This window comes from Siphateles boraxobius, unplaced genomic scaffold (assembly GCF_051911475.1).
Source record: "Siphateles boraxobius isolate OS27281-9 unplaced genomic scaffold, OSU_SipBor_1 7, whole genome shotgun sequence".
Classification (NCBI taxonomy): Eukaryota; Metazoa; Chordata; class Actinopteri; order Cypriniformes; family Leuciscidae; genus Siphateles; species Siphateles boraxobius.
In genome coordinates this window covers 14,985,943-14,996,011 of record NW_027509197.1, presented here as the reverse complement: position 1 = coordinate 14,996,011, position 10,069 = coordinate 14,985,943, and the positions used below count along the sequence as shown (strand labels likewise).

The 10,069-nt window shown below is 41.7% G+C and overlaps 1 pseudogene; it reads right to left on the bottom strand.

Moving 5' to 3' along the window:
- Positions 1 to 7,196: 7,196 nt before the first annotated feature.
- On the bottom strand, positions 7,197 to 8,122 carry LOC143723618 (UDP-glucuronosyltransferase 1A5-like; annotated as a pseudogene).
- Between the last annotated feature and the right edge of the window lie 1,947 nt (positions 8,123 to 10,069).

The window sequence follows — 10,069 nt, the reverse complement described above, 5'->3', positions numbered from 1 at the left end:
ACTAATCTGTACTTAATCTGTGTTACAGAAAGCCATTTTTTAAGACACGATTAACTATTCTAGATTAAGGCCTACTCCAGGCTTAATTTAAACCCTGTCCGGGAAACCGCCCCTTAGTGTTTAGTTACCCTTTAAATTGATTTCCAAGGGCATTTTTTTCTAACTATGTTATAACCATTTTTTTTCTATCCATGCATTTAGACTGCAATTAAAACACCATAAATAATGTTATGAGATTAATTATTTAAATATAATCATTTTAATATAGAAAATTAGATGCTAAAAAATTATAAATTCTATTTTTTTAATTATGAAATTAAAACCGCCAATAGGTGGCGCCAAATCAACGTCTTAATGTACGAGTCATAGAAGCATTCATTCAAAGCTGCAGATTCAATCTGGAACTAAACAACTAGGTCACTCAATCACAAAACTACTATTTTTCTGTGGCTTTTTTTAAACTACTGTCATTGGAGAAAGAGCAAAAACAGAGAATATTTACAATATTAAACACCATAAATATCTGACCTATTGGATCTGACCTATTGGTCAGATCCAAGATGGTGCCGCGGATGGCTGCCTCGGTGTGGAGCTCTCCAGCTATTGTGTTGTTTTTGTTCGTTTGTTCTGCGTTTAGTCATTCTTTTCCTATCAGTTTCACCAAAGACGAACTACTGGACATTAGGAAACACACACCAGAAATCTTTTCTACAGTTTTTGATTATTCAGACGTTTTGCTGGACATTCTCGTCGGAGGTGCTGCGTCAGACGCAAACGCGGGAAGCGAGCCGGCGCGCTGGTTAAACTCCGCGAGCGCGGCCTGCGCACTGCACTCCCCAGTATTCATCTCGCGAATCTCCGATCCCTTCCTAACAAAACGGATGAACTTCTTCTCCTCACCCACACTAACAAGGATTTTTTAAACTCTGCTGCTTTGTGCTTCACTGAAACCTGGCTGAGTGAAGCCATACCGGACAACGCAATACATCTGCCGGGCTTCCAGCTGGTCCGAGCGGATCGCATCGCGGAGCTAACGGGGAAAACGAGAGGTGGTGGATTGTGTTTCTACATTAACGAAAGTTGGTGTTCAGATGTAACAACACTGAAGAAGATGTGCTCTCCTAATTTAGAGGCACATTTCATAAACTGTAAACCCTTCTACTCGCCTCGGGAATTTTCCTCTTTCATTCTCGTGAATGTTTACATCCCTCTAGACGCGTGCGTGAGCGCGGCGCTACAACAGCTGGCTGAACAAATATCTGAAACGGAACAAAGGTACCCAGACTCTCTTTTAATCATTCTTGGGGATTTTAACATAGCAAATCTTTCCCGTGAACTACCAAAATACAGACAGCACGTTACATGTCCCACCAGAGACAGTAATATACTGGACCACTGTTACACCACAATAAGAAATGCGTATCACTCCGTCCCACTGGCAGCTTTGGGGCTCTCTGATCACTGTTTGGTTCATCTCATACCGACCTACAGGCAGAAACTGAAATCAGCTAAACCTGGAATAAGGACTGTAAAAAGATGGACTAATGAAGCAGAGCAGAATCTACAGGCCTGCTTTGATTGCACTGATTGGACTGTTTTTGAAGCTGCTACCAATGATCTGGATGAGCTCACAGATACTGTAACATCATATATAAGTTTCTGTGAGGATACATGCATTCCTACCAGTACATTCTTATCATTCACTAATGATAAACCATGGTTTACTGGGAAACTCAAACACCTTCGTCATGCCAAAGAGGATGCTTACAGAAGTGGGGATAAAATCTTGTATAACCAGGCCAGAAACAGATTGACAAAGGAGATCAGAGTTGCTAAAAGGAACTACTCTGATAAACTGAAAAACCAGTTTTCATCCAACGACCCATCATCAGTCTGGAATGGCCTGAGGAACATCACCAACTACAAGCCACCATCCCCTCGATCTGTGGACAATCAACACCTGGCTGACGATTTAAATTCATTTTACTGCCGGTTTGAAAAGCCCTCATTCACACCACACACCCGGTCTGATCTGCACTTCACACTTTCACCATCACCTCCTGCACTCCAATTATCACTCCCCCCTCCTGCCATCCAACCTGAGCTTAAGGTCTGTGTGGAGGACGTGAGCAGAGTCTTCAAAAAACAGAAGACTAGGAAAGCCTCAGGCCCAGACGGCATCTCATCTGCTTGTTTAAAAGCCTGCGCTGACCAACTGGCCCCGGTCTTCACGCAGATCTTCAACAGATCATTGGAGCAGTGTGAAGTTCCCTGCTGCTTCAAACGCTCCACTATCATTCCTGCCCCCAAAAAACCCCAAATCACTGGACTTAATGACTACAGACCTGTCGCTCTCACGTCTGTGGTCATGAAGTCGTTTGAAAGACTGGTGCTGGCCCACCTGAAGGACCTCACTGGACCCTTGCTGGATCCCTTTCAGTTTGCTTTCAGAGCAAACAGGTCTGTGGATGATGCAGTCAACATGGGACTGCATTATATCCTGCAACATCTCGACAGACCAGGGACTTATGCAAGGATCCTCTTTGTGGACTTCAGTTCGGCCTTCAATACCATCATGCCTGGTCTTCTCACAGCCAAACTGACACAGCTCTCCATACCATCCTCGATCTGTCAGTGGATCACCAGCTTCCTGACGGACCGGCAGCAGCGAGTGAGACTGGGGAAACACACATCCAGGACTCTCACCACCAGCACTGGCGCCCCCCAAGGGTGCGTTCTCTCCCCACTGCTCTTCTCCCTGTACACTAATGACTTCACTTCTAAAGACCCCACTGTCAAGCTCCTGAAATTTGCAGACGACACCACTGTCATCGGTCTCATCCAAAACGGTGACGAGTCTGCTTACAGACTGGAGGTTGAACAGCTGGCTGCCTGGTGCAGTTATAACAACCTTGAGCTGAACACGCTCAAAACAGTGGAGATGATCGTGGACTTCAGGAGGAACAGCCCAGCACTCCCCCCACTCACCATCATGAACAGCACTGTGGAAGCAGTGGAGTCATTCAGGTTCCTGGGCACTATCATCTCTCAGGACCTGAAGTGGGACAATCACATTGACTCCACTGTGAAAAAGGCCCAGCAGAGACTGTACTTCCTTCGCCAGCTGAGGAAGTTCAACCTGCCACAGGATCTGCTGATTCAGTTCTACTCAGCCGTCATTGAGTCTGTCTTGTGCGCTTCCATCACTGTCTGGTTTGGTTCAGCTACCAAATCAGACATCAGGAGACTACAACGGACAGTCCGGACTGCGGAGAGGATCATTGGTGCCCCCCTGCCAAACCTCCAGGACCTGTACTCTTCCAGAGTGAGGAAGAGAGCAGGTAAAATCATCACAGACTCCACTCACCCTGGACACCACCTGTTTGAACTGTTACCGTCAAGACGGAGACTCAGATCACTGGCCACAAGAACATCTCTGCACAGGAACAGTTTCTTCCCACAGGCCATTTCCCTCCTGAACAGTTAACACTCCTCCCAAGGCATATGCCTGTAAGTGCAATACTCCCACTGTTTAGTGCAATATCCTACAACTCAGGTGATACTTATATGTAGATTTATGTATTTATAATATTCAAAACACTATAAATAGGTTCATAATCTGTAAATCTGAAAATTTCTATTCTGACTAAACCCAACTGTGATAGTTTTATTCTCATATATTTATAAATATATTTTTTTTATTCTTATAATTTGTAGTATTATGTTTCATGTTGTATTTGTATATGTCCACTGGAAGCCTCAGTACCAAAACAAATTCCTTGTGTGTGCAAGCACACTTGGCAATAAAGCTCTTTCTGATTCTGATTCTGATTCTGAATATTATGTCTAAAATTTCACACCACAATATTCACTCTTTGTTTACTGGACTGTTGTATAAAATCATTATAATCACATTTGCAATCGCGCCAATATTCTGGAAATAATTTTTAATATCATGTGTTATAAATATAAAAATAACTCCTACTAGGGACTTTTTTTCTACATCTTGAATTTTGGATGCATATTAATTCTGCTCACATATGCCCCCCAACCCCCTGATAACATCTGACCCTGCTTCAAGAGAAACATAAAACACGACAAAACACCATTAACAGTTTTCTATGCTGTTTTTCGTCATTGGAAAGAGCGACATATTTGGCTTTAAAGCATGGTTTGAAAGAAACAGTGGCAAATGTCAGCGTGAATGTATGCACGTTATACAAAAAATATGCCATCATTAATTATCATTTGAATCTATTGACAGCCTTAAAGCTACATTTGAAAACATATTGTATAAAGAGGCATGCTGTTTTGACCACTATTTTCTAGATTTAACGTTAGTCAAATTAACTATAACAAAAAGGTTAAACATGCCATATAGCTTACTTTTAGACGTGGTGAATGAAGTTCGAGGTCGTAATGGTCGTGTCCGTGTCCGATATCCCTTGCCAGTTATTATGCGTACAGCAAATCTTCTTGTATGAATATGGTCAATTTCTAATGTTTAAAGCCAAAAAGAAACGATGCTGGGAGATGTTTTTGTATTTAGCACGCTCACCGCGCTGTATGTTTTTTCTGTGCTCTGTGCGTCACGCAATCGCGCAGAATCTGATGACTGGCGTCAATGGTTCCGTTACTTTCATTTTGGTCATCAATATTGCAATGATTTATATAAAAATGTATATGAAGTCATTTTCGAGTCATACAGTTCAAGTCAAGTCAAGTCTCGAGTCATTGGATCTCAAGTCAAAGTCAAGTCAAGTAATTTTCTTAATTTAGTCAAGCAAGTCTCAAGTCCTTAAATTTGCAACTCGAGTCAAGTCATGTCACTCGAGTCCCCCATCTCTGGATGATTTAGGGAGACACGTAATGACAACAACAAGTGAAGCTGACTAGACAATTAAGACAAGACATGGATAACAAGGGGGCGGGGTATGTAACAAGACAATACAAGCACATGTCCCAAACAAAAGGCCATGTGCATGCACACAAAACATGGGTCTGTCATGAGCCTGCCTCAAGGCTAGAGAAAATCAAGGACAAGAGGGCAGAATCATGACAGAACCCCCACCTTAAGGAGCGTCTTCCAGACGCTCTTCAAGGGGACATCAAACACGGGACATGACAGACTGAGACAGACACAAACCAACAAAACATGACAAATAATAACAAAGGCATACACTAATACACAATGACAGGGTTAGGGTGAAAAATTAGGAATAATAAACAAGGAAGGGGAGGCGGAGGCACAACAAAGTTCTTAGGACGAGGGATCCGGGTGGGTTTGGTTGTGTAGTGTGGGAAGTAGGTGAAACAGTCCAGGATTGAACCATGACAGGGGAGACCGGGGAAACATTCAGAGGTTGGGTGACAGTGGGAACTGCTGCAGCCGGCAGTGGAGCGAAGACAAGGGGTGTGGCAGGTGGCTGTGGAGCGGGAACAGGAAATGAGCTCTCAGAATCAGACCCGGAATCAACGCTTCCCCAAGCAGAATCGACACTCCTCATCTCTGATTCTGTAGTGGCGTTGAAAGTAGCTGACTCGGGATCCGCGCTCTCTGCAGCTGGCTTGGGATCCACGCTCTCTGCAGCTGCGGGTTGGGGAGCCATCGCGGACTCAGGGGGAGACGGAGGACAAGAGGCTCCCTTTCTCCTCTTCTTCCTGGGTCGCAGAGCAGAGGCCAAAGTCGGACTTGTGACTGGTTGGGGAAGCACAGTCTCAGGCAGGGTGGACTCCGTCGCTGAGGACTCAGAAGCAGACTCCCAAGAGATCCGTCTCCCTCGTTTTCCACGAAGGCTGGAGAATACGGACGGTGTCTCAGGAGTCGTGGTGGAACCAGCCTGGTCCCCTCGCGTAGTGACGGCTAACATACGACCCTCTGAAATCACTGGCAGCCAGGCAGAAGGTGGAGACCTCGAAGAAGCCTACGGCTCCTCCCCGGAAAAACGATCCCAGAGTTAGGCATAATTTCTCAGGACCCACTCACCCTGGGACGAGATTGGAAAGCTGACCCTCTTTCTGTCGGTGGGAGCCGACAACCAGCATTGTTCACTGAACTCCGATTGTCGCTGGAGCTGGGAGGACATACTGTCTGCTGGGTTCTGTATTGGTCAGTTCTTTCTGTTATGATTTACAGAGATGAACCCAAGCGCAGACAGGATGCTTAACACACACACTTTATTATAGGACAAAGCTAGTGAAAACAAAACCCACAGGGGGGAAAAACATAGACAAGACTAGGAGAGACTAAACTTTGACTAAGACGTGACAGATTACTTGACGAAAAACAAACAGTAGAACTTTCTCTAGACAATACACTCGACAGGATACTCACAAGGAATGATACAGGTAAAGTAACACACAGGTAAGAATCACAATGAACCAACACAGGACAGCAAACACAAGGGGATGATATAGGGAGACACTAATGACAAGAACAGGTGAAGCTGACTAGACAATAATGACAAGACGAGGATAACAAGGGGGCGGGTATGTAACAGACAACACAAGCACATAGCCCAAACAAAAGGCCATGTGCTTGCACACAAAACATGGGTCTGTCATGATCCTGCCTCAAGACTAGAGAAAATCAAGGACACGAGGGCAGAATCATGACACATATATCCAGTAATCCAGAAGGAAGACATGTGCTTTTTGCCCATGTATTTTAAACAGAGAGTGATGCATGAACTTAAAGATCAAACTCAAATAAAACCAGTCTCTATATGTGTGATTACAGAGATGAATTTTTTTTTAGCAGTTAATACTACAAATGACAAAATTTTGCACAACATACAATGGAAACTATGATGCAAGTCAACCAAATGGTGCAAAACTAGCCTAATATATATTAACCTAATAATTAGCCTAAATAATATTGTGACTTCGCTCTTTAGAAACTTAAGGGAACTGCATCTGATTTAGAGTGAGTTTGTACATGGGAAAGCAGTGGAATTACTGCGTTAAGAGTTAGAGTTGTCAGATTTGAAATCAGATCTGAAATTGATGAAATATAGTTGATAAGAAATTTGATTGGACATATTGATCACATTTACATATTGAGAAAGAAAAGCGCAATGTGTTCATGGTATGTGTAGCCAATATACTGTTTTTTAGGTGTTGAACAAAAATGAGACTGCACTTTTCTTCCGAGGCCAAATTTAGAGAAACTTTGCTAGTAGACAGCAAAGGCAAAATTAGAAGTAGTGTAAAATGACAGCTATTAGAAGAATTACTTGTAACAAAGGTCCTGCTTTCTTGCTCTCCATTCCTCCAATTATGATCATGTTAGGCATCAATGGACGTGGTAGTTCAAAGGCAAAGTCAAAATGCATAAACCAGAGAGCTGCACGGCTCATGATCTCTACCATCGATGTTTTTCTCTGCAGAACATGTGAGGCGATCTCATCTGCACGAGCAAACATACGTCAGCAAGCCATTGGCTGCAGGAGAGTCCTTACCAGGTTCACACTTCTTTGCCAGAGATTCGTGTGGTCAGTAAAGTGAGTTAAAGGTTGTGGAACATAAGAAGCTGGAATTGGACATTGACTGGCAAGAGCATTGGCACCACAAGGATGGCTTGTTTGCATATAAATGGCTGAAACTGAGAGATATTCTGCAGCAATAACTCCAACAGTCTCAAATGGATCTGTGAGAATAGCATCTAACTTGTAATCTTGCAGTTTCTTCATCAAATCCTTGTTGGAGAGCAAACCATCAGCGTTCCGGGTTATAATAACTTTAAGTATATCCATAGTGTTAATAAAACTCTGAAACCTGTCCATATCTGTGGATAGATCTGCACTCAACATTTCATTAATACCTGCATTCATGCTCTCTTGTAGGTGGGTCTTGGTGTAGGGTACTGGATATGTCAGAGTTGTGGTGTGCTGGACCCATGTTCAGACTTTCCTCTGGGGTGACGACCACCACCAGGTTTCCTCTACGGCCAAGCTCTTCCACCAAAGGCTTCATGCCTGGTCAGTAGCTGCTATATGCTGGAATCACCAATAACTTCCCAGCCTCTGCTGATCCCAGGCAGAAAAGACACAAGAGGAACACAGAAGCAGCCATTCTAACAATCATATCATTCATAATCAGCAATTAATACAAGTATATGAGCTGGTAGTATTGGCAAGAGTAGGTTGTTTTGAATCCTGCAAGACACTTATGAATTTGCACTTCTCAGCAGAGGTTTTTATCCTAAAAGGGATGTTGCAACAGCCAAAAAAGAAGGCAGGGCCTCAAGAGAATGTAATCCGCCTTCCACTCATCCGTGGAAAAACACACCCTCAGCAGACCAGGTCCTGATACACCTTAAGTGAAATCAAAAACTGAACAAAAAACTTTGCGACTGATAAACACCTTCTAAGTTCGAACTGCCATTGACCAATGAGGATGACGTAATAGGTGTTATTGCTCTGAGGGCTCCACCTGCTCATTCATTCCTGTCGCTCCGTCGAGGTCAGAGATAAAACATAAGTAGAGTTGCATTAAAAACGGAAGTTTAAATTTTTTTTTTTAATCATTCAAATTCTGATTCCTAAAATTGAAGAATGTGCGACTCTGTTTTATTCTACTTGAGTTGCTTTGAAGCAATAAAGCGCTAGGCCTATTAGAACTTGACTTTAATGAATGCTGTGCCAAACAGAACTGGTGCAATATCCAGCATTCATGTGATCAGCTTCTTAACCTTTCTTTTTTTATCGGCATCTCTGTCATTTTTGTTGCTGGGTTTGATATATTATTGAAAGACGGTGTAGAAGAGTGTTTTGAAAAATATTGTAAAAGTCATCATATTATAATTCTAGGGGTTTTGGTGTTCTGCCATGCCATGTCAACAAAGTTTTACAATAAATATATAAATATATATAACGACCGAAAAAAGGATCATTTTTTTCACGTTAACATTATTGTTAGTGTCTGAGGCTATATATTGAAACTGTATTTTAATTCTCCAAAACTCCAAACAATACCATAATGTTATAGGCTAAATATTAAAAAAGTTATGTGTTCAGTTTATTTGTGACATTTTTCCAGCTAATACTGATGGTATGTACTACTATGACAGTTTATTGTTTGTTTGTAACTGAAGTAGTAAGTAGTTAAGTAGTTAGCCTAACTGAATTGGTTGATCTGCTCTGCTGCTGGTGCACTATAAGGAATGTAGGCCTAGTTGCAGGAGTTGGAAAAGTAAATTTGTAAAATGATGTGATATGAGAATATTCAGTTCAGTTCAGTAATCATCTAGTGTGTTGTGTTCTTGAGACTCATAGCCAGGACACTGAGAAAACACAGAATAGGTTACTTTACACACTTCAACGATTTGATGGTAAAGTATCCCCTGTTTATTTGAAATTTTTAAAAAATGATAAATGCATTAATTTTATACTTTTGATTACTAACCTAAATACTAGGTTATATTCTTTAAATACTAACCTTGAATACTAGACTAAATTAAATGGAAACATTTTAATTTCACCATTTACTTTTTGGTTTGGATAGGCCAGACATTTAAATAGCTACTTCAATTTGACATTCAAAATACATTTGACATTTAAATAGACAAATAATAGTAATTATTTACATTCAGAATCAGTACATATTTTTAAATTAATTATTTGAAGGAACAGTTGATATCTAATTGAAAATTATAAAATATTATAGCTACATTATTTTGAGGCAGTTTACACACGGGGTGGCGCTATAGGACTGTACTAACTAAATTATGTTAGCTGCATTGAAGTTGCACTGCTCAAGGTTTAACTGCATAGGCTACAACTATAGAAGCCTACTCCAGACACACTCATTGCACACTAACAATTTTAGCAATGTCAACATTTTAATCTAATGTGTGGTTGGGTGTAGCTGTAATGTTGTTTTTGCACTATATTTAACCTTGGTTAAAACGCATCATAAGTCTGACTATAGGCTACCCTTTCTCTCGCGCGCGCTTTTCTCTAATGCTATTACTGTGGCTTATGCAGCCTTCAGTAACATATTCATTAAATAATAACCCTATTAATCTAGACTACACGCTTACAATAATTAGCCTACTTTATGGACGGTT